The sequence below is a fragment of the Sciurus carolinensis genome, chromosome 4 (assembly GCF_902686445.1).
Source record: "Sciurus carolinensis chromosome 4, mSciCar1.2, whole genome shotgun sequence".
In the NCBI taxonomy this organism is placed as follows: Eukaryota; Metazoa; Chordata; class Mammalia; order Rodentia; family Sciuridae; genus Sciurus; species Sciurus carolinensis.
The window spans coordinates 138,562,761-138,587,484 of NC_062216.1; the positions used below are offsets into that span (position 1 = coordinate 138,562,761).

At 36.9% G+C, this 24,724-nt stretch overlaps 1 protein-coding gene across 2 annotated transcripts in view; it reads right to left on the bottom strand.

The window, feature by feature from the left end:
* The window catches only part of Lin7a (lin-7 homolog A, crumbs cell polarity complex component), a 138,893-nt gene that overhangs the window by 16,011 nt on the left and 98,158 nt on the right, over window positions 1–24,724 (bottom strand). The gene's annotated exons all lie outside the window — the stretch shown is intronic.

Consider the following 24,724-nt stretch of genomic DNA (forward strand, 5'->3'; position numbering starts at 1 on the left):
CAAGAAGGCATGGCAAGTGGGATATAATACCATCACTATTATTTATTATGTTCATAGCTGAACTGTTAGCCTGTTAGGCTTCATCAGGGTACAGAATGGATCAGATGGGGTTTCAGGCTAAGGGAGTGAAAAATGGCAAAGATAAAAATGAAATGCTAACATTTTGACATTTTTGAATGGGATTTCTTTCTCTTTCTTTCTTTCTTTTCTTTTTTTTTTTTTTTTTTTTGGTATGGTACTGGGGATTGAACCCAGGACCTCAGGCGAGCATTCTACTGCTGAGCTACATTGCTACTCCTTTCTATTTTTTATTTTGAGATAGGGTCTCACTAAGTTGTTGAGGCTGGTCTTGAACTTGGGATCCTTCTGCATCAGCCTCCCGAGTAGTTGGGATTGCAGGTGTATGCCATCATGCATGGCTTAGAATCAGATTTCTAGATTTCATCTAGAAGAGTAAATTCCCTCTTCAAAGAAAATTTTGAAAACAATTTAATAATAGTAATAAGGAGGGGCTTTTCCTATATTAAAATTCATTAAGTACCTACAATGGTTAAAGTAGATTTTATTTGTATAATATAAAAAATAGAATGTAGCAGGAGTCCATCATATATACACTTATGATAAGTGATAACTTTATGACAAATGTAGAATTTAGACCAAAGGGAAAGATTATTAAATAATGATACTAGAACAAATAATAATTAAGTAATATAAAATAATGGAAACCCTAATCTCACACTCTATGTTAAATATAATGTATTGATTAGAAATTTTAATGTACAATGAAAGAATACAACAACTGAGATAAAACAAAGGTAAAAGTTTATTTTCTCATAATGGAAAAGGATTTCTTTACTGGGGGGTTACTCAGGATTGAACCCAGAGGCACTTTACCACTGAGTACGTCTCCAGGCCTTTTTATATTTTTTACTTTGAGGCAGGGCCTCACTAAGTTGCTGAGGCTAGTCTTGAATTTGTCATCCTCCTGCCTCAGCCTTCAGAGTTGGTGAGATTACAGATGTGCATTATTATGCCCGGCTGGAAAAGGAATTCTTAAATTAAAATACCACGGGAAGAAAAAATCAGATTTTTAAATTTTGAGGTTCCATACTTTAAACTCTGTAAAAGGGCAAATAACAAACCAAAAAATACTTTAAATAAATGAGTCACGTTATTAATATATGAAGAGCTCTTACAACTCATTAAAAATCTAAGCAAAATGGCAAGTGACATGCTTGGACAAATAATTAAAAAGATTACAAATGGCCATAAGCCTATGAGAATATATTTAATCTTCCTACTAAGGACATGTAGATCAATACAAAATATCTCATTTTTAACCTAAGTTTAACTTAACATTTTGAAATATGGTATATGTACAAGGATGTAGAGAAATTGCTAATAATTTAACAAATACTGGTATGGTTTTCCTGGGGAGCACTGTTGTGATGTATTGAATAAATCCTTCATAATAAATAACTTTGCTCTCAGAGATTTTACTAATGATAACATCAGATCCTGTGTACATATCTGAAAGTGTGCTACAACAAAAAGCAAAAAAAAAATCAATTCTTGACTTTAGAGTCTCATGATGGTGGGGAAAACCATGTTTACTCCCAGTAGACACAAAGCTACTTTGTGGATTGGGACGAGTGAGAGGAGAAAGGGAAGAAACCTGTAACCAGATTTTGCGGGACCCTAAAAAGAAATGAGTCTGCTTCAGATTCCTCTCAGCTGATTTGTAAAGTGGATGAGGTGACCAATATTTTACAAGATGGCAGTATAAGAGCCTTTGTGCCTAACTTCTTGGACAAAATTCCCAGAAAAAAAAAAAGGTTGCGTGATTTGATATCTAGGAACTGAGATAGGCTTAAAGATTAACAGAACATCTGAGTGGCACTGGGTGGCAGAGGAGGCCAACCACAGTTGACCGAGATTACATTTTCACACCCAAGTGGAAAGGGAACTCAAAATGGGTATCAAACATCTCATATCAATTGTAACTTGAGATTCATATTTGCTACTTCTATGAAGATTTGGAAATTTAAAGGACTGCGTCCGATTCTATCTCTTGCTTCAGGAAGGTGGGTGCGAACTGAGGAAGAAAAGGGTTGAATTTGTCAACAAGGTTGTCACTGGCAGCTTGTAAAAGCACCACTTGTCATTCGTTGGAGTACTGCACAGATAATAAGGGTTTAAAAATTGGCACAGTGAGCCCTGGAGGCAACTTATATAACCACTACTCCATGTCTGTATTGCATAGAAAGCAGTTGTAAAGAGCTTTTAGGTAAAGTGAATTTTTATCTGTGGTTAAAATCTAGGAAAATAGGCACGTTCATTGATTAATTCATTCTTTTAATTATTCATTCAATCATGAATATAGTCACTTAGCAGACTTTTATTAAGCATTTATCCTACTAAATTCTTTGGAACAGCATGAAAGGGGAAAACTTTGAAAATATTATACAATATAAACTCTGTTTTCTGTGTGCTTGTAATTTCTTTGTAATTTGTACCAACATAATTTGTTACTGTGTGAAATTTTCCTTTTAAAGGAAAACTTGGTGATTTGGTTGTGCATATTCTTCTTTAATTTCTTTTTTAATATTAAAACTTGCATGTTTATATGTTTCAATAATAATGGTTCACTCATTTTCTAGGCCAGTTGATTGGTCTCCAGACTTCTTTTTGGCTTTTGTTCTGTTTGCTTTCATTTAATAGGTTGTAGATTCTAGGCCAGACCGTGAGAGGCCCATTATCCCTGTTTAGGCACTGTGCCTGCGATTCAGCACTGCCATAGGAGGGCTGTGGTGCTAATGCAGGGCATGGGGCTCTCATGGCAGAGGCAAAGGGTTGAGAGAAATATGGCGGTTATGCCCATACTCAGCCTTGTGGAACTATGGAGATTACCTTCTCCCACACAACAATATGCAAAAAGCAGATGCTATGGTCTTCAAACCTAGAATTTTGGTCTTGATGTTTTTATCCATGGATTAGTTGTTGACTCAGCTCCTCTGTCTTTGGGGCTCACCAGAATCAACAGGTCTCTTGATTGACACTTACCTTCCTCTGTGTTCCCCACCAGGGTACAGAACCATTCTATGAGATCTGGACTGTGACCTACTTCATTTCTGCTACTGAAAATACTTTCAGTAAATTAAATAACACAAATTACAGAATTAATCATTATTAGGAAACTAAGAGGTGAATTTTAGAGATGGATTTGAAGTAATATAAGCATGCTTATAAAATTTATTATTTCAAACATTCAACTCTTGTTTACAAATTGTTTTCAGAAAGAATGTCTTTAAGTCTTATCTTAAGCAAATCGCCAAGTTTTCCTTAAGGAAACTTCATACTGTAATAAGAATTTTATAGTTGAGGTCCATTCTGGATGGTCCTCTTTTTCCACCAGCTTTGCCTGCTTTGTAATTTTGAGGGTATATGATTATTTCCCTAACTTACTATTTATTTATTTCTGGGGTGCCTTCAGTTCCGCAGTATAATTTTTTAATAAGAATAAGGTAGCTTTTTTCCCTTCTTTTTTCTTTCCCTGTTATGGTAAGAACAAAAAGTGCATACCATCTACCCATGGAAGTCTTGCTCAGTGAATAAAAAGTCAAAAAGCCAAAAGATGTTCAGTTAGAGTGTATATGTTGTTGCATAAACATATTACTAGGTATCCCTTGCACACTGAAGCTTTAGCACCTATTTCTGATTTTGACTTCATCTATTCCTTAGTCTTATTGAAAATATACCTTATGTCTAGCTAAATATCTAAAACATGTTTTGAAACGATACATTATTTATATATAGTTATGCTATTTCTTTTTCATTGAAACTATACATAAAGCCCTCCTGATTTAGGAATCATTCCTTATAAAAACTTGAGTAATCACTGAAAACTTGTGGCAGTGGTTTCACAGATGAGAATGTGGTTCTTACATGACTTAAGGACACCTGGAAAGGCTTCCGACTTTAAAGTGGAAAACCCTCCTTCACTTAAAAACCGAACTTCTATGCTTTTTGGTTTCATTCCCTTGCTTGTAATTATTTCTTCCTTTCTTACAATTATTGCAATTTGAGGAAGTTGTTAGCATGAATTAATTTAACATAAGGCTTTCCAATGGACATTCCAATGGAAATTGGGTTTCATTAAGAAGGTAAAGGGGGATGCAGAAGGCATGAGCATATATTAAGTATCCAGGAAATATTTTATGGTCCTAAAAGAAAAAAAAAAAAACCCTAAAGAAAAACTTTACATAAACCATAGTTACGCCTAGATTGGCCATAAGCATTCACTGAAATGAAATAAAATGCACTAGGAAGAATGGACATTCCTGTCATGAAAATATTTCTGCTGTTAAATCTTTAAAAAATGCATATTAAAAATTAGTATGGGAAGGGAGAGTTCAAACTCTTTTTTACTATTGCCAAAATTCATAAATACAAGCTAATGAAATGCTAAACATATAAACCATAAAAAGTTGATATTTAAAGGAACGTATTTTCATTTAGGAAACTGAGAAAAAAGTAACAGTTTATAAATCAGATGAACACTTGTTTGGTCAGCAATCTCATGTAGTAGGCCCTAGGAAGTTTTGAAGTTAATTTAATGAAATATAGCAAATCAGCAACAGACAAATGAACCTGCTCTTATATGTGGCTGCATTGTGATCTTTCACACTTTGTGAGACATCAAAATGTCTACTAGGTACGCTCAATTTCCTAGTTGATTGAGAATCTCTAGGGAGAGAGAATTTGGATTACATTGCATACATAAATTTGTGTGTGAATGAATATGTGCTCCCTGATCCCCATGATAGTTGTATTTTGACTTTGGATAGACCTCAGATAGAAGAGATACCTTCCCAGGAAAGGAATCTTACAATCTGTGCACCCCTCAGGTACCAGATGCTTAAATATTAATGTACATTTTTCTCTTTTAGGATTACATGGAAATCCTCCTGGCTAAGTGTGCTGTGACATAAGTTGCTTAAAAAGTTTGTTGGACAACAAAGAGTTGGGTCTGCCTCCTGGTTATTTTAGGCATACCTACGTTCAAGCATATGCATTGGCTTCTGAGTGACATCAGCCATTACTTTGGATTAAGGGCAGATGACATTATCAGGTAATAAAGGATATTAAGGGTAGTAGGTTATAATATCTTAGTGCAATTAAACAGCTCAGAAACTCAGAACATTATATCTGAAAAATCTCTTAGAAACAATCTCATTTATGTCCTTTTGGCTTAATACATAAGAAAACAGAGACTAACAGGAGCTGGGACTTAGCCCATTGTATAAATTTGTTTTAGGACTGGATTAGAACTCATTATTACTGACATCTGCTCTTTCAATAACAATATACTACTTTCTGAGGGTAAGGAATCCAGAAATGAAACACACGGTAGGTCAGTTTTTGCGTGATATGAAAGGAGAGGAACTAATGGTGAGGGAAAGGTGTGTGAACTCCGAGCTGAAGAGTGGAAGTTGGCCAGTAGAACATCATGAGGCTACCAAAGGGGCTCACTGTTAGTGGGCTGTGATTCTCAGCTTTCAAAAGTCCCAATGGAGCCAAACAGAGACATACTCTTTTCCACAAAGGTAATTGTGGTGATTGATTTTGGATTTTTTTTTCTTTATTTGGGTTGGATAAATTTATTAAAGTTTAAATTAAAAATTTTAAATAAAATTTATTTTAAATAAAATCTATTAAAATAAAATGTTTAATCTATTCCATGAACATCCCTCCAAGTGCCTTTCAAAGAATAAACCACATGATTGCTGCTTTCATTAAAGGACAACAGAAGTCTACCTGTATTTAATCACACGTGAACTCTTAATCCCCAAATTAAGGAAGAATACAGGATCAGACTTTTGCAGACAAGTCATTACTGAAATCCAAATCCCTAGACATTTTCTATGGAACAGTAAAAGGCTAAATACTTTTCAAGAATGTAAAATCGGATTGTTGCAGCCAGATAGTTACTTTGTTCTTATGATAGTTTTGCTTTTTTCCAATAAGATGTTTTAATTAAGAATATTGTGTTTATATAAGTAAATGTGTGATACATGTATGTTTATGCTTATTATAACACTTATTGGGTACTTATTTAGTGCAAGGCCAGCTGTTTTATGTGAATTATATGAAATCCTCACAATTCATATAAAATGGAAAGGTTACAAAAATTTGTTCCAGATCCCCAGGTGGTACATAGATTGACCTGAACTGAGATCAGTCTGTTCCCAAACACTAAGCCAATTCATACCAGTCTATAGTCTAAAACAAAATAATAAAATGCAAATATCACATAGATGGCTTTCTTTATTCATGGAAAATTTTTAGACTAGGGTTTTTTAAACCTGGATGTTTATAGAAGTCCACTGAAAAACTTTAAAATACAGAGACCTAGGCAGTTCCTAGACTCGTCATATCAAGATCCATAGCAATCTACTTAGAAATTTGTGACTGTGCATTAAACTCTGTTCAGCCAGTCACTCACTGAAGCTCAGATTTGCATTTGGATACCCTGCTTCAGACTGTAATTCAAACAGTACATGTCACTGAGGGAAGAAAGCATTGGTCTGATGATGGAAATCTTATCCTTTTGCCTTGGTGTAGTGCTGTATGCAGCATTTTTGTCATTTAAAAAATAAAAGCAGCAGCTATGTTGACTTTGTTTTTAATTAAGAAGTGATTATCTATGAACAAGCTACAGAATATATTCAGAAAAGAACTTTATGATTCTTTGATCCTTCCCTTTTCTCAAATATGTTAATTTTCCTATTCTAACTGTATTATCTTTTGCTTAAGAAAAGTGGCAAGTGCATTAAAAGTATCACATTTATCCCTTGGAAACACTATGCTAATGTTCTTCCGGAGTACTTTTGTTCCTGCCTAAATGCTAATATCTATCTCAGTGTACTATAATTTATCAGTTCACAATAATTCTGCTGCCACTAGACTGTCCAAGGGCATCTATTATGTGCCAAATAAATACTTATTTAATGAATAGAACACTCTGTACCTATCTTCTCACCTGTCTACCTACCTATTTTATGAACATATAATATAGATATTATATATTACAGTCTACATTACATATATGTGTGTATATACAATATATATATATATATATATACACATATATATTCCTTTAAAACTAAAGAGTCAGTTTGATTTGGTCTTTTTCACTTACCAGCTGTGTGAACCATAACAAGTCTCAAATTCCTCATCTATAAAGTTTATATGGTAGAGCCCTTGCTATATAGAATCACTATAAGCATTAACTTTAATGTACACAAAGCATTTGGAAGCATACCTGGCTAGGTCTTTGTTGAACTCTTTCCTCAGTGACAAAATTGCTATAGGGCTTCAGATGCCCCAGGACAACAACAACAGCAGTGACAAAAGGGAACAGTGTCTTCAGAGTAGGTACGAGTTTTCTTTATGTTACATAGGAAGCAAACGTTTCCTAAATCAACTAATGGCGTATGATGCTTTTTAGAAATATATTCTCATATAAAACAACTTAGGCAAATCTACTACTTTTAATCACCTTCAAGTAATTTAGCAACATCATTTTCCGTACACATACAATTGCTACGCTAATTATAAATCATCAGTTATTCATGAAAAATTGTTCTTCTCAGTTCCACCCAGTGTCACACTTTGTTAAGGAAAGAGCCAGTGTGCAGAAGATTGAGTTGATAGGAGTCTGCGTAATGTGAGAGATCTTGAGAGAAAGGAAATCATCAAATAATCGAACCCCAGAAAAGAGCAAGGAGGTTAATGCAGAAAAAAAGTGCATATAATTGCACATATTTTTATCCTGAGAGAATAGTTATAAAATTTTTTGAACCACATAAGTGGAGAATGCAGCACATTATTAGTAGACCCTAGGGGGACAGAAAGCCTAAAATGAGCAAAAGCTTTAGAGAAAAAAAATCAGTGCCAGAAAGCAGATATTCACAAATCTAACATTTGGTTGATCTCAGCCCACCTTTCAAATCTGGGAACTAAAATTGGAATCAAATGCACCTACTATATCCCAGTCGTAACATTTTATAGTTACTCCACACAGCCCTTGATGCTCTGGCACACAAAGGAGGAACGAAAATCCCTGATGGTTGTTGAGATGAAGACTGAACACCCACCCGTCCCATCACACACATGTACACGTGCCCACAGTGATCTTTGGGAGCACAGATGTGAGCTTTGGAGGTTTGAGAATAGAGCAAAACTGCCTGGGAAATATTCCTAGAAAACAAGAGGTTTAAATCGATGTGTTAATTTTTGAGTGGTGAGCTTCAATGAAGCAGTTGAGATTACAGGGAACTCCTCCTGACTATGATTTACAGTAATTTGTGCTTTGGAGACTTATGCTGTGACCGCCTGCTGTCCTAGGACATGACATCATGTGACACGGAACCCCCAAAGAACTTCTTGCAATTTGCCTCATCTGGCGTGACATGCTCACCAACTCTTTACATTTGTTTCTAGGTCTGCTCAAGCACAGGAGAGGAGCAGCTGAAATTGCCACTGCTCCTCTACTTCAACACAGATATCTACAAGTACCATCTCCACGGTACTCAGCACTATGATGTAGCTCTAGTTAAAAAATGCAAATGCATCTTAGTCAATAAAATGAATGCCGCACCTTATGCAAACCACCAAAGCCTCAGCAAAGCCACTGTAGAAAGGCCAGGATCGAGATTAGAATTGTCTGGTATTGATCATGAACAAATCCCAGTGCAATCTTTAGAAAGTGGCCTCTCCTCTTTGTGCCTCAATTTCCACAAGGGGCTGGTCCACTGAGAGTCCTGGGAAGTGCCCTGGTTCTGAGCAAACTGAGATAGTGGATTGCCAGTTAAGACTTAGGAAGATGTTGCTAAGATGGAAGAGGACACAGGAGTGGGTGGCTGGGACATGACATTTCTTTGACAACTTTTTTTGAATCAACCTCCATCATAAAATTTTAATTTTCAGTGGATATGAGGAAAAGCACTTTTATCAGAGAAGATGAGTGACTGAACAGCAAAGGGCAGCATGAAGAATGGGAGAAGAAGGAGATACCTGAGTTAAGAGAAAGGTTTGAAAAAGTCAGTTTGAGGGCAGTCAAGTACCAAGGGGTATTATTTCTTGCCTCTGCATCATCCCAAGGATGATCAAGACCAGCTTTAAATGGTTATGCTAGTTTACAAGGAGTACTCATATTCAGGTGAGGGCTTTTTAATGCTTATGAAGCAGGGCTGCTTCCCTGGACATTGACTGAGATCCTCAAGCCCCACAATTCAAATAGTCTGCACTGATTTTTATGGCAGGTGGGCTGTTAGTGTAATTGAGACAGGGTAGAAACTGGAAGGTTCTATGAAAGATTCTGCAACCTAGAAAAAAGCTTAGCCAATAGCAGGGTGTACATCTTCCTATTTGCCCTGCCCAGATGATAGCATGTATTTATTTTTATTTTTTCCTTTTTATTTTTATTTTTGGTCCTGGGGATCAAACTTAGGGATGCTTAACTACATTCCCAGTCCTTTTCATTACAAAAAATTTTTTTAAATTGATACAGAGTCTCACTAAGTTGCAGAAGGGCTCACTCGAATTGCTGAGGTTGGCCTCAAACTTTTGATCCTCCTGCCTCAGCCTCCCTCATCTCTGGAATTACAGGCATGTATTACCATGCCCAGCTGACAGTATGCATTATGTGAAATAACATCTAGGATTGCGTCAACCAGAATAGTTTTTTTGTTCCTTCTTTTTCCCTTTAATTTCTTACTCTAGCAATCTCATAGAGTTCGTAGTTCTCGTAGAGATGATAGATGGCTGAAAGTTTTTAATCTAACCCTTCAAGGATCCACTTTAATATAACCTGTTTTAGTATCCTAGAAGGCTAGGAAATTAATATAAAATATAAGGAAAAAACACTGCAATTCTAGGCAGAAGTTCTATGAGCCTGGGTTTGTCAAATGTATTTCTTGTGAAGTATAAAATGGCCCTACCACTTACACTGCTGTGTACCATGGATAGTAAAACATTAATAACAGTGATAACATTTAATTTAATTGCAGAGATTCACCATTGTAGCTACCTTCTAGCAGGAAGAGAAGTGAAAATTTAAAGGGTATTTAAGGTTTACTGTCCAATATCTCTCTGGCTCTACATATAAATGTCTTTCCAATTAAATGCACAACCACAGAATATTCTTTGCATTTGTTGCCATTATACTAAGATTTTTTTGCATATTTTAAAGGTTCTTAACTGACTCAAACTTCCAAGGATTCTTGATAACCCTCTTCCATAGTTACTGCTATCAATAACCATGCAGTCATTCAAATTAGACTCCCTGAGACACCTTTCACTCTTTCCTCAACCCAAATTCAAATTCAACCACAAGTATCAGTTGATATTAATTTACCATCACACCTCATTCTCTCCTTTTATTTCTTATGATATTTTGCCTAGATTTTAAAATACATTTCAGCTTCTCTCTTATGTAAACTCTTTTCTAGACACCAACCCAACTCACTAGGTCCTTGCTTTGCTTAAAATCTAGCAATGAGTACAAAAAGCATAACTCTGGTAGACACTGTCCTTGAGGTTAGGGAATTTCCTACATTGTTCCTCCCTAGTACTTAGCACAATGCACAGTACTCACCCAGCATTTGCATAACTAAATATGGAGAGAGCTAACTTTGAAGCTTAGGTCCAAAGATTACAGTTTTAAGAAAGTCAATTATTTCCCTGAGCCTCAGTTCCCACAATGGTGTTAATACCATCTATTTCAAAGAAGCCGTTTCAGACTTAATGGACTGTCCATACAAAGTGCAATATTAACCATGATCCAAAGAATGAACTCAATAAATATGGATATCCTTACCCTGTATGTATTTCCCCATTTTCTAGAAGAGAAAATTAAAAATTTAATGCATACAAAGCATTTTCCATGACAGGCAGGTCCAAGTCTGTTTCCTAATATTAATCTTTAATACAGAAAAAAAACATGATTGCTTTGATTTTACCATGTATTTTTATGGTATTCCCTCAGCCTACAGTGTACTTTCTCCATTCTTCCGTTTTAGTAAATCCAATCCATTGTCCAGAGTTCATCTTAAATAGCACTTACTCTCTATTATGGTACTTTCTTGCTGAAAATAAAATGCATACACTTTGTAAGAGGCCACAAGACCTTTCATTCCTACTCAGCTACTCTCTTCAACCTCACTTCTAAGACTCCACTGTCACCCAGTCTTTAAGTCATCCTGGGATTCTTTTTTGTACTGCACATGGCTAGTTTGTTCCTGCCAAAATTTGTATGAATAGCTCTCTCCTTTCTCTCTCTCTCTCATAAAGTTGTCAGCTAAAAGGTGCTGAATTCTCTACTAGAGAGATGCAGATTAAATCTGAGTGGGATAAAAAGAATTACTTTATTAAAAAATGATAATGTATTCTCAAGGATTTGATGAAATTTATATCCTCATATTATGTGAAAGTGTAAATTAGCATAAGTTTTTTGGAGGTCAATTGGGCAATATCTATTTAAAGTAAATATGTCAATATCCTCCTAATCTGGCTTGCCACCTATTGGTACTTACTGTAGAAAAATAATCATTCATATACATAAAGATCTCCATTTAAGCAGTGTTCACAATAGAAACAAAACAAAACAAAAGAAAACCTAACTGGGTAACAAAATAAATTTCCTTCAATAGAATAATGGTTAAACTAGCCATGGTACCCTCACACCATAAAATATTAAACAACAGACCCAAGAAAAGTCTTATGCACTGGCAAGTCAAGATCTATAGGAAACAAGTCATAATAAGTATATATATATATATAATAAGTATATATATTAAGTATATATAATAAGTATATATATATATAATAAGTATATATATATAAGTATATATATATATCAGTATATTTTTAAAACTTTTGATAATAATATTCAACATTCTTTGAGTGTTTGCCATGAGGTACTATAATAAGTGCTTTAAAATAGTTACTCTTCACAACAGTGTGAAGTATGTAATGTTATCATCCCTACTTTATAAACAAGGAAACTAAGCTACAGAAAGGTTAAGGAAGTTTCCAGGGTCACCTCTTTAATGCATAACAAATCTGCCTCCAGAGCCTGATTTTTAACTTACATCTCTACATTGTCTGAGATGTTTGTATTTAAAAACAAATGTGTGAATGTGTGCATACACATTTGTGTGTGTACTTTAATGCATGAAAAATATTTAGATGAATACCCATTATGATACTATTTCTGCTTGAGGGTGGAAGGAGGACTTGGAATTGAATGAGGTAAATTTTTAAAGGGACTTCTTTTACTTGATTTTACTCTTTTCCAATTGCTATCTGCTTTATTTGAAGGTTTTATAAGTATACAATTAACACATTGTGTGAATGTGTGTATGTGTGTGTGTGTGTGTGTGTGTGTGTATATATTTTTAATATAATAGCTCAGTATCATCATGAGGAAAATGAGAGGGCAGGTCATTCTATAAAAAACCGAAGAAGATAAGAAAAGTGATGATATTGTTTAAATAGTGCTTTGAGGCATTGCTTTGAAGTAATTTGAGCAAAAAGAAAAAAAAAATCAACCATAATTGTCTGGGTAATTCAGGTGAAATGAAGGGATTTTAGCTGAATTACCTCAGAAATTAGGGATGCACAAGTGTGGTCCATGGGACTTTCCAAATGCCAATTATAATAGAATGCCTCTGAGGTTCTGTTTGAACAGTCACGATTGGATGGTTTTTTTCTCCTGGTATCATTAATTTGCTGAAACGTGAGCACTTCCTCCTGCCCCTTTCCTCACAGATGTCTGTTTGATGGTAACAGCACATCAGTTATATGGCCTGGCAGATCATTCATAGCTCTGAGTACATGCTATAAATTCACATTTTTTTTTTCAGGGCATAATGTTTGACTGAGCAATGGCAAGGAAGGATTATGAAATACTTCATGCTTAAACTTTTGCTTTTCATCTAATGGCTCCTGAAATGAAAAACTACAGTGATTTCAATATTGATAGATGTCGAGACCCCAGAGAGAGAGAGCTACGAATCAATCGACCTAAGGATTTTTCCTGAAAATCAAATGAGTTGGCTTTATATTTCTTCTTTGGTACAATTAATATTGATCCCTTCCCCCACTCCTCCTGCAAATAATAATGTGTTTTAACAAAGAAGCATCAGTCTTCCTTACACAACAGATTCATAATGAGATCTGTTTCTTCTCCCACAAAACATCAAATTATATCCATGCCTGGTTGCCCTGCCTCTAACTCTGGCCCCTTCTAAACCACTCTTCACACTGCAATTACAGTAATCACTCAAAAATGCAAATTCGATCATGTAATATTCTTGCTGGAAATTACTCTATGTCCTCGTATTGCTCAGATAGAGCCCAAAGTCTTCAGACTAGTGTACTACTCCTTTTATGATTTGCCCCTGCTCCTGTTTTTCAGCTTCAAGTGATTATTCTCAAAGCCCCCAAATAGAAGAAGGTACAATTTTCTCTAGGGTCTGGACCCTTCCATATGTTGTTCCTCAATGCCTCATTCACCTGGTCAATATCTACTTGCCCAAATTTTCCCCACCCCCTGCTTGGGTGAGATGCTACTTCTATGGCCAACCAGGCAACTCCATACTTAAAAGATAACTACGTTGAAAAAGTGATCTGCTTTTCTGTTTCTTCCCCATATCTTTAAGTAAAATTGGAGAGAGTATCTTTATTCTTTTATTTCACCAGTGACTAAGACATGGCCAGACCCAGCTAAGTGATTGAATGAGTAAATATCTAAGCTTCATGGATTGGTTATGTTCACCAATGATTTTGAAAGTTAAATATGCAGTCATTTTTCTGAAAAAGAAAAAGAAAAAAAAAAAAAAAAACAAATACAACTTTAATGATTTCTTATGTAAGCCATAAGGGCTGCTGCCTTCATTATGAACTAGTAATAATGATAAAAACTAGCATTTATTTGGTATTTACTCCATGTTTATAACTTACATTATGCCATTTAAACACTATAAACTAGGTAGCTACCATTATTATTATCTCTTAGCAATGAAGAAACTAGTGTTCAGAGAAGTTAGCAAGTTACTCATCAAACTTCACAAATTGCATTGAGATTGTGCCTGGGCAGGACTAAATGAGAATTCAATGTCCCTGTGCATTTACAGTGCTTTGCAAATGCCTGTCCTGGCAGCTCTTGAAGGAAGCTGTTTCTATTACCTGTGTCATCAATGTTGTTCCTACATTTGGGGTTGCCTGTTTATTTCAAAATCTAATGTCTAGGGGATTTAAAAATAACCATTTTAATGTGGTGGCATCCATACTGAATAGAAGATAGAGTTTTTTAAAAGTTGACTTTTTTTTTTTAAATTAGCAAAATACTTAAAAACTAAATCCCTTGATCTACTCCTACTGAACTTGTCATCCCTCTCTCCTACTTCTCCAGCATACCAGTGCTCTTCCATCTTAGGGACTCTGCTGAACCCTGCCTCTGGACGGAATGTTCTTGCTCAGCCGCTCATGTGGCTCACTCCCTACCTCCTTCCATCCTTTCTTCTGATACCACCTTCTACCAGCTGCTGTGACCAGCACCAGGCTGATCCCTCCCTCCCCCACACTGTCATTCCCCATCCTTCTGCACTGTGCTTACTGCTCTTGCTCCTCAGCATTTGCCAGCATCTATCATTGTATATGCTTACTTATGTGTTCTGTGTATTGTTTCTCTGCCCTACTCTAATATAAACTCCACTAAGATAAGAACTTTTTATATTTCTCTCATCACTAAAGAATCCTGGAGTTCCAGTGGTTCCATCAGCACACGGTACTTTTATAAAGAATCCTGGCCCTGCCTCAAATAACACAATACACAGGCTTCATAAATGCTTATTGAATGAATGAATGAATACTGGGACAGTGCTGGGGCAGTGGCGTACAACCTTGTTTGTCTTCTCTAGATACAGGGTATTTATTTATATTTTGTCAACTGGTTGCACTATCCAACATGTCTCATATGAAGGATTGGGTTGGATTAACTGAGCAGCTGATCTATTAGAAAAACCAGATGAATGTGCTTGGATCTAGGTATAGTAACACCAAACACAGCAAAAGTGAAAAGTTTGATCAAGGCCTCAAAATCTCATAAAAAATGGAAAGGGCATCAACAGGAGAGTCTATGACACTATTGGATTCATTTTATTCACAGGAAAATCAAGCACACATACTTAAAATGCACCTAATTAAATTCTTGATCATATTGTTAAAAAAAAAAAAACACCCAGAGTTATAGAGGTCAGGATAAGTCATTGATAAGTTCAAAAGTGATTGAACTTCTTTGTGGAATACCTTAATATGTGCAAAATTATATCCAGTACAACCGAAAGGAAGTATATTTTAAACACCTATAAATATTGACACTTTAAAGTGATGTGTGCTCTGATAACCAACATCATACAGCTATATATTATCCTTCCTGCCACTTCTATCTAGCAAAACAGAACCCATGTGCAATGGTAGGTACACTGGGCTCCCAGGGTAATTAACTATAGCTAAATTTCAATCATTGTTATAGTATGGGCAGTGTAATTTTAAGGTGCTTTTACATTGCTTGAAAGGTAAATGAATGGAGCTGGAGAACATCATGCTAAGCAAAATTAGCCAATCCCCCAAAAACAAAGGCCGAATATTTTCTCTAATACATGGATGCCAACTTACAATAAGGGAGGGGGCGGGTATGTGGGAAGCTAGGGAAGGATAGAGTCACTTTAAATTAGGTAGAGGGAGTGAAAGGAGGGGAGGGGGATGGGGGTAGGAAGGATAGTAGAAGAAATCAGACATTATTACCCTATGTACATCTATGACCACAGGACTAGTGGGATTCTATATCATGCACAACCAGAAAAATGAGAAATTATACTCCATTTATATATGATGTATCATAGTACATTCTACTACCATGTACAATTAATTAAAACAAATAAAAATCATAGAAAAAAGTGAACAGCAAAACAATAATTATTGTTTAATTGAGATTTAAGAAATTTAAACAAATCATGGGCACAAAAATAGGGGAAATTCGGAATAAGCATCTGCCTATCCTCTAGCCTGATGGCCAATTTCATTTCAGATCCACTGTAAACTGGGAGCAAGCTTTCAGGTTCCCTGTGAATTTTAGTTACAGATTTTATTGAGTTTTCAAAAATACACTATGCCGTCTGGACTTGGACAGAAGAGAAAAGTGGCAAGGCTTTGGCATAGTTTTATTTGTGATACATTAGTACAACATTCCTACCGAGGCTTAAGCTAAGGCCAATTCTGAGTAGTGCAGCCATTTTTACTTATGAAACCTTAATTTGATGTTTCCAGGAGAATTAGATAAAAAGCTCCTTTAGGGTATGACCTATGTTTTCCATAAACCGCTCCCTTCCTGGTTTACAGGCACAGCACATGGCTAATAAATCTTTCTGGCAGTCTGAGAACTTGGAAGTGATATTCCTACAGTATTGTTTGCCTGTAGAGACAAGATTCAATGACAAATTTAATAATGGTGAGCTATCAACTGCTTTGCCTTTTGTCATCCATGGTAATTAGGATTCCTGGTGGTGTTTCTTCTCATAGATCTCACCATCTAAAGAGGAGCTATTAGGTGAGGTCCCTTTTCCTGAATGGTCCTTATTTGTGGAATTCTCTATGTGTTACCATTGAATAGAAGTCAATTCTAGTCTCATATACCATATAGTGTAAATTGTGTACATTTAAATTTGAATAATGCAGCTGCTATTTGGCTGTCATCAGTTTTCATGAAATTGAACTGATTTAGTTTAAGATAATGGTTCTCAATCTGGGATGATTTTGCCTCTCAGGGGACAGGGGTAATGTCTGGAGACATATTTTGATTGTCATGACTGGAGGAGTGAGGAGTTACTGGACAATGGTAAACATCTTCCAATACACAGAATAGCCTTCCTAGTAAACATCTGGTTCAAAATATCAATTATTCTATGGGTAAAAAATCTTGATGAAGATACGTAATACTGAAAAGTTTACGTAGTAGAAACTTTTAAAATCTTCTATACTGAATTGCTGTCAGTTTGATAGACCTCTGTTAATTTTAAATTCCCTTCTCACAAGAGGCAAAACTAAATTAAAACCTCTGGTACACATGAATGATTCACAGAAACCACTGGAGGGTGAGCACCAAGCTCCTCGTTTGCGTTCCTCCATCTTTTTTGCTGTATCAGCAGAAGGCAAGATCAGGGCCAGAAATCAGAGTTCCTCAGCAAATCCTTATCTTTCACCTCTCACATTCGACAAACCACCATGTCTTGGTTTGGGTAGCATTCCCTCCAAATGAGTTTTCAAATCTCGTCCTTTTTCTCCAACCTAGTTACGCTTCTCTCATTTACCACCTTCATCCTGTCTCTTCAGACCACAGAGTTTCCAGGTTGATCTCACCAACTCCAGTTTTTCCTCTACTTCTTCAAACACCTTATGCCCAGATGCCAGTACAACTTATTTGCATGCAAATAAAACCTTATTATTTTGGCCATTTTCTACCACCTTCAAGTGATAAACCCAGGTTCTATATCATGGCTTATGGGGACTTCTGTGACATAGCTCCTGCCCATTCTTCCCACCCTACTCTTTAGCTGCAAACATCATGCCATTTTTTAATATGTTGGGCACATATTATCCCCTCTCACTGGAGGACCAACTATTAACTTATTCACTCTGACATTTCCATTAATGATTAAAGCAATGACTGATAATTGCATTTGGTGAGTTCTACAAAGCATAAATGATGCCAGACTTGACCTGGCAAGAATTTGAAGACAAACACTGTATTCTTCTGGGATGAATCACATATTTCTCAGTCAGAACAGAAGGATCATTACTCTGTTTACATTTTCTGCTTTTGTAAATTAAGACTGTGTCACAATAGGAAGCATGGAGAGATTCATTTGGGGTTTCGAAGAAAAGGCTACTTAATAATTTAAATATATAGCAATAATATTGTGTTTTTGTAGAAACAAAATATAATTTTTCCAATGTTATGTTTATCATTCCTTTCTTTTACCCTAATTAACTATGTAGACAGGGCAGGTGTTATATCAGCCAGTGAAAGGGATTGACTGCTTTTGGAATTAGAGTATTTAATGGGGGACTTTCAACTGTCTTTTGAAGATAAACAGAATGCAGTGGAAATGACTTAAACTGAATTGGGTGTTTAACTATATATGCAGACAAAATTATATGCCAGGGACAGTCATTGTATATTCAAAAGGTATCCAGCATAATGGCAGATACTCCCACATACTTTCTCTTACTTAATCTTCAGATCAGCCCTGTTGAAAAGGCATTGCTATTTCTGCTTTGCAGATGATAAAATAGAGTACCAAAGAGTAAAGGAACCTGGAATATCTTTAAACTCCTGAGAGACTTTAGGAATTTGAAATTTAATAAGCCCTCTTTGAAACACTGAAAAATGTCAATCCACAACAAAGTGAAAGTTCCATTAAAAATAACAATAGAAAGAAGGAAGATTGTCTCAAAGATTTTATCTGATGCTAGATCCTGGTTAAGTGAGTTAAGAGTATAGAAAGAAAATTTCAATATAGAAGAAAACAAAACAAAAAAAATAGATGAAATATGTTTTACTTCTTAGTGAGTGGCCTTAGGAGCTATCTGGAACTCTTGGAATATCACCAGACTTCAGGAATTGATATACCACATTGAGGTCCCTATGACAGTTAAAACAAAATAAAGACTTTTGTTTGGGTATACCTGTGAGACTCTATTGGTTGAATCCCCATCAACCTTCAGCCTTATCTTACCCCATTGTCTGTGCCCAGGTGCCCCTGACCTTTCAGTTACTCCCACAGGGCAAGGCATAGAGTTTCTTCTCTTCATACCAACAGGCAAGCTCTCTCTTCTGGTAATGAGTGATATTCCTTATCTTAATCTCAGTTTAAATGTCACCCTTCAAAGAGGTCATTCTAACACAATTAAAAGCAGTTCCTCTTGTTCCATTGCACAGTTCTTTGTTTCTTTTTTATCATCTGTAACACCCATCACAGTGTTTCATTGTGAGGCAGTGTTACATCCTAAAGTACAAATCTGTGTCTTTTGTATATCCCCCCAACTACTTTCTTCAGCCCACACCTACGAAGGGGAAAAGAACCTCAAAATAGCCAAAAGTCTTTGGCTACAAAAGGCAGAAATATATTCTAATGTTTTCATTATCTGTTGGTTTTTTTTTTTTTAATCCCATCAATGACTAGGAAGATTGGGACCAAGGGAAGGAGGAAGGGGAGACTGAAGGACTTCACTGACTAGATAGACGGAAGTTGAACGAGCAAAATGGCCAGAGTGAGAGGGGGAGAATGAGCTTGCATTGTTGAAACCCAGAGTAGAGTGAGAAATACTCAGCACAAGCTGTCCTGAAAGTGAAAAACCAACATGCCCACAGCCTGTGGATAACTAATCGTGTTCCATAGCCCTGGACACTTGTGGGAATGCTGGATTTAAACTTACACATTGCAGAAGGCTGGTATGTGTCCAAAGATATCAGGTCCCATTTCCTGGAACCTGAAAATTTTATTTTGTATAGAGTAATTTTTTTTTTTTTCAGATTAGATTAAGTTACGGATCTTGAGATGAGAAGATTATTCTGCATTATCTCAGTGGGCTCTAAATACAATCGTAAGTGTCCTTTTATTAGGGAAGTAGAGGCATAGAAGAGAAGATGCTGTTACCATGGAAAAAGAGATTGGAGTGAGGTGACCACAAATGGAAGAATGCCAGCAGACACTAGACACCGAGAGAATGAAGAAAAGATTCTCCCCTAGAATAGTCCTGTTGACACCTGGTTTGGTGCCAGTTGAAACCAGTTTAGACTTCTGGCCCATAAGACTTGTGGAAAAAAAATTCTTTGTATAAGCCACCAAATTCAAGGTAATTTGTTTCAGCAGCTCTAGGAAACTAATATGCACATAGAGTGAAGATCTTATTATTCTGACCAATGTGGAATCAAACTGAATCATAGGAGAAATTTCCCTTAGGTTGGGATAAGTGGTAAATTTATGGGTATGTATTTAATATTATTATTATTGTCATTATTTTCTTACTTTCTACCAGGCAGAAAGTTCCACGAGCATTGTAACCATTTCTGTTTTGTCCCTGCTCTATTCCCAGGGCATAGCTCAGCAGCTGGCACATAATTGCTCCACAAATAATCAATGAATGGATGAAAAGCACTACTAAAATAAAAACACAATATTGAGGAAAATGCAAAAACACTAATGGCAAAAGTAACTTTGAGAAAGACTATACCAATAACTCAGCTGAATTGTCAAATACCGGTTACCAGCAAACTAAATAGAGATGTAGGTCAGTGTGACCCCTATGCATGGGAATGCTTCCTTCATCTAGTAATTTGTTCTTTAAAACTGAATAACTGGGACTGTGTTCTGTCACTGATACACTTTCAGTCAGTTTTATCAGCACAATCTCGGTGCATCCTCAAAGCTAAAGTTGGCCATTAAGGTGTGAAAGCTGAGAGACCTGTTGCTCATTTTTGAGGGCTGAAATCACAGGGTAGGAATGTGGCAGTTCTGGACTGGAAGCTACTGTTACCTGTTCTATTTAGTTGGTGCAACATTTCAGTGTTCCAATTTTCAGAATTATTATCATAATTACTATGTATCAATTGTACAAAATAATGGATTTTATTTTGACGATTTCAAACATGCATGTGACACACTTTGTTCATATCCATCCACCCCATCTCTTCACACCCCATTCCTTTTCTATTTTCATGTCATCTTTTTCACCCCCCTAGTTATCACATATGAGAGAAAACCTGCAATATTTATCTTTCTGAGTCTGCTTTAGTTTGCCTAACGTGATGGTCCCTAGTTCTATCCATTTTCCTTCAAATTATACAACTTCATTCTTCTTTATAACTGAAACATAGTCCAGTGTGTATGTATATCACATTTTCTTTGTCCATTCATCTGTCAATGGCCATCTAGGCTGATTCCTTAGCTTGGTTATTGTGAATAGTGGCATAATAACCACAGGTATCTCTACTGTATGCTGATTTTGATTCCTTCAGATACATACCCAGGAGTGGTACAGCTGGATTCAATAGCAGTTCTGTTTTCAGTTTTTTTGAGGACTCTCTATACTGTTTTCCATAGTTGCTGTACCATTCTCACCAACAGTGGATAAGGGTTTCTTTCCCCCACAACCTTTCCAGGATTGGTTATCATTTTTTTTTTCTTGACAATAGACATTCTGACTGGAATGAGATGGAATCTGAATGTAGTTTTAATTTTCATTTCCCTGATGGTTAATGATGTTGAGTATTTTTTTATTTTTGATTAATTTTTTATTTTGAGTAATTTTCTATATTTATTGGTCATTTGTACTTCATTTAAGAAGTATCTCTTCAGCTCTTTTGTCCCTTTATTAATTGGGTTACTTGATTTTGTTGTTAAATATTTTAAGTTCTTTATATATTCTGGATATTATTCTCTGTCAGATTAGTATTGGCAAAAATTTTCTCCTATTCTGAAGACTCTGTCTTTATTATTTCCTTTACTGTACAGAAACTTTTTCATTCAATGCAATTCCACTTGTTAATTCTTGTTATCATTTCCTGAGCTATTGGAGTCTTGTTCAAGAAATCATTACCTATATCCATATCTTGAAGACTGTTTTCCTCTAGTATTTTCAAAGTTTTCAAAAAAGGTCTTCCTCTATTTTTCTTAATTTTTTTGGTGCACAATAGTTATATATATAATGTGCTTTTTAAACTAAAAGATCTCTTCTCATATATCAACTCTGAATGAAGAGAACTAGGGTGTGATGGCACATATGTGTAATCCCAGCAACTCAGGAGGCTGAGGCAGAAGGATCAAAAGTTCAAGGCCAGCCTGGTTTACATTGTGAGAGCTTGTCTGTTATGGTTTAGATATGAGGTGTTCTTCAAAAGCTAATGTGTGAGACAATGCCAGAATGTTCAGAGGTAAGATGATTAGATTATGAAAGCTGTGAACTAATTGGTGGATTAATCCATTGATATAGATTAACCGAGTGGAAACTGTATAATAGGTTTGGTGTGGCCGGAGAAAGTCATTCACTGGGGTGTGCCGTTAGGGTTTATATTTCGTCTCTGATGAGCTAAGCTTTCTCTCTGCTTACTGGTGTTGTGTCCTGAGCTGCTTTCCTCTGACATGCTCTTCTGCCTTGGGCCCAAGAGCTATGGAGTCTGCCAACCAGAGATTGAACCTTTGAAACTGAGCCCAAATAAACTTTTCCATCTTGAAGCTGTTCTTGTCAGGTATTTCATTTATAGTGATGAACAGCTAACAAAAACACTGTCTTAAAATAAAAGATAAAGGTTTTCAAGATGGCGGACTAGAGGGCAGCTGCATTTCATGTTGCTCCAGGACTCAGAATTCAAAAGAGGAGATACTGAGAGACTTGGGACCAACTCAAAGCCACCGGGTGAGTCTCTCTCGTTGGGGAGGCGTCCCAGATGGGGCAGTAGTCCCGGAACGCAGGGAACTTTGTGAAGTAGAGCTGCCCAACAAAACACCCCTCCCCCCACTGGAGCAGTGAACTCGGACAACTGGGAGCATCGTAGAGGTGGCCACTCAGTACAGCGCTTGGATTTGGAGCAACCACTGGGGCTCCGGGCGGCGACCCAGAGGAGGAGCTGCGCAGCGAGCTGTTTGGACTCAGAGTGACCACTCCTGAACACCGGGGGGTTTCCCGGAGGAGGAGGAGGAATGGGGCAGGTCACTTGGACTCAGAGTGACTGCCCAGAGCTACGGGCGGTTGGCGGGAGGAGGAGGCGCGCAGTGAGTTGCTTGGACTCCTACTGACCACACCGGAACACCGGGCAGCTGTCCAGAGAAAGAGGCGTGCGGTGGGTTGCTGGGACTTGGAGCGACTGTACGGGGCTCCAAGTGGCTGCTCAGAGGAGAGGCTGCATAGCCAGGCGATTAGGTGCAGAGCAGGGTCCCAGGACATAGGTGACTTCCTGGTGGAACAGCCACACAGAGACAAGCTGAGGGGCGGAGCGAAGGTTCCAGGACTGCAGGCAGATTCTCTGAGGAGAGGCAGCCTAAGGAGACTTGTCTGCGAAGGGTGAGGCTCCCAGGCCCAGGAGGTAGGTCCGGGCCCCTGGGAACATTGCAGAGGAAGGCAGCCCTGCCCAGGTGGTAGTTGTAGATTGAGGGGAACCTCTAGGAGGGGAGCTGACCAACGAGACCTCCTCACCAGGTTAGTCTTCCCTGCCGGGTGAGGTTTTCCCACAAGGATGGTAAAACCAGAGACACAGGCCCAAACAGGTCTTGCCTCAGCCCACAGCCTAGTTCCCCTTTGGACGACCATTGGTCAACAAGTGGAAGCACCTCTGCCCACTAGCAGGGAATATACCCCACCCAAAGGCCACCACCCCTAGAGAGGCAGCTTCCTAGTGGAGCGCTGCATTATCAACTTCCTCCAAGACTTCAGGCTACTGAAGGCTAAGAGGGGATATACTAGAAATCTTCAGGGACATTATAAGTCAATAGAGGAAATCTGCAATATCTTAATGACCCACTGATACCTGAACAATATGAGAAAACAAGGGAAGAAAATGCCCCAAACAAATCTAGATGTTACATCAATAAAATCCAATGACAGCATGGCATAAGAAATGACCAAAAGGGAGTTCAGAATGTACATAATTAAAATGATCAGAGAAGCAAATGATGAGATGAAAGAGCAAATGCAGGCGTTGAATGATGAGATGAAAGGACAAATGCAGGCATTGAATGATCGCACCAATCGACAGTTAAAAGAGCAAATACAGGAAGCAAAAAAGATCATTTCAATAAAGAGTTAGAGATATTGAAAAAAAAAAACAAACAGAAATCCTTGAAATGAAGGAAACAATAAACCAAATTAAGAACTCCATAGAAAGCATAACCAATAGGATAGAACACCTGGAAGACAGAACCTCAGATATTGAGGAAAAAATATTTAACCTTGAAAACAAAGTTGACCAAACAAGAAGGTGGTAAGAAATCATGAACAGAATCTCCAAGAACTATGGGATATCATGAAAAGGCCAAATTTAAGAATTATTGGGATTGAGGAAGGCTTAGAGAAACAAACCAAAGGAATGAACAATCTATTCAATGAAATAATATCAGAAAATTTCCCAAAACTGAAGAATGAAATGGAAAATCAAGTTCAAGAGGCTTATAGGACTCCAAATACACAAAATTACAACCGACTCACACCAAGGCACATTATAATGAAAATACCGAACATACAAAATAAAGACAGAATTTTAAAGGCTGTGAGAAAAAAGAACCAAATTACATTCAGGGGGAAACCAATATGGATATCAGCAGATTTTTCAATCCAGACCCTAAAAGCTAGAAGGGTCTGGATCAACATTTTTCAAGGCCTGAAAGAAAATGGATGCCAACCAAGAATCTTATACCCAGCAAAACTTTCCTTCAAATTTGATGATGAAATAAAATCCTTCCATGATAAACAAAAGCTAAAAGAATTTACAAAAAGAAAGCCAGCATTACAGAACATTCTCAGCAAAATATTCAATGAGGAAGAGATGAAAAATAAAGAAGTAAATCAGCAAAGGGAGGAATTATCCTAAAGGAATTGTCAAATA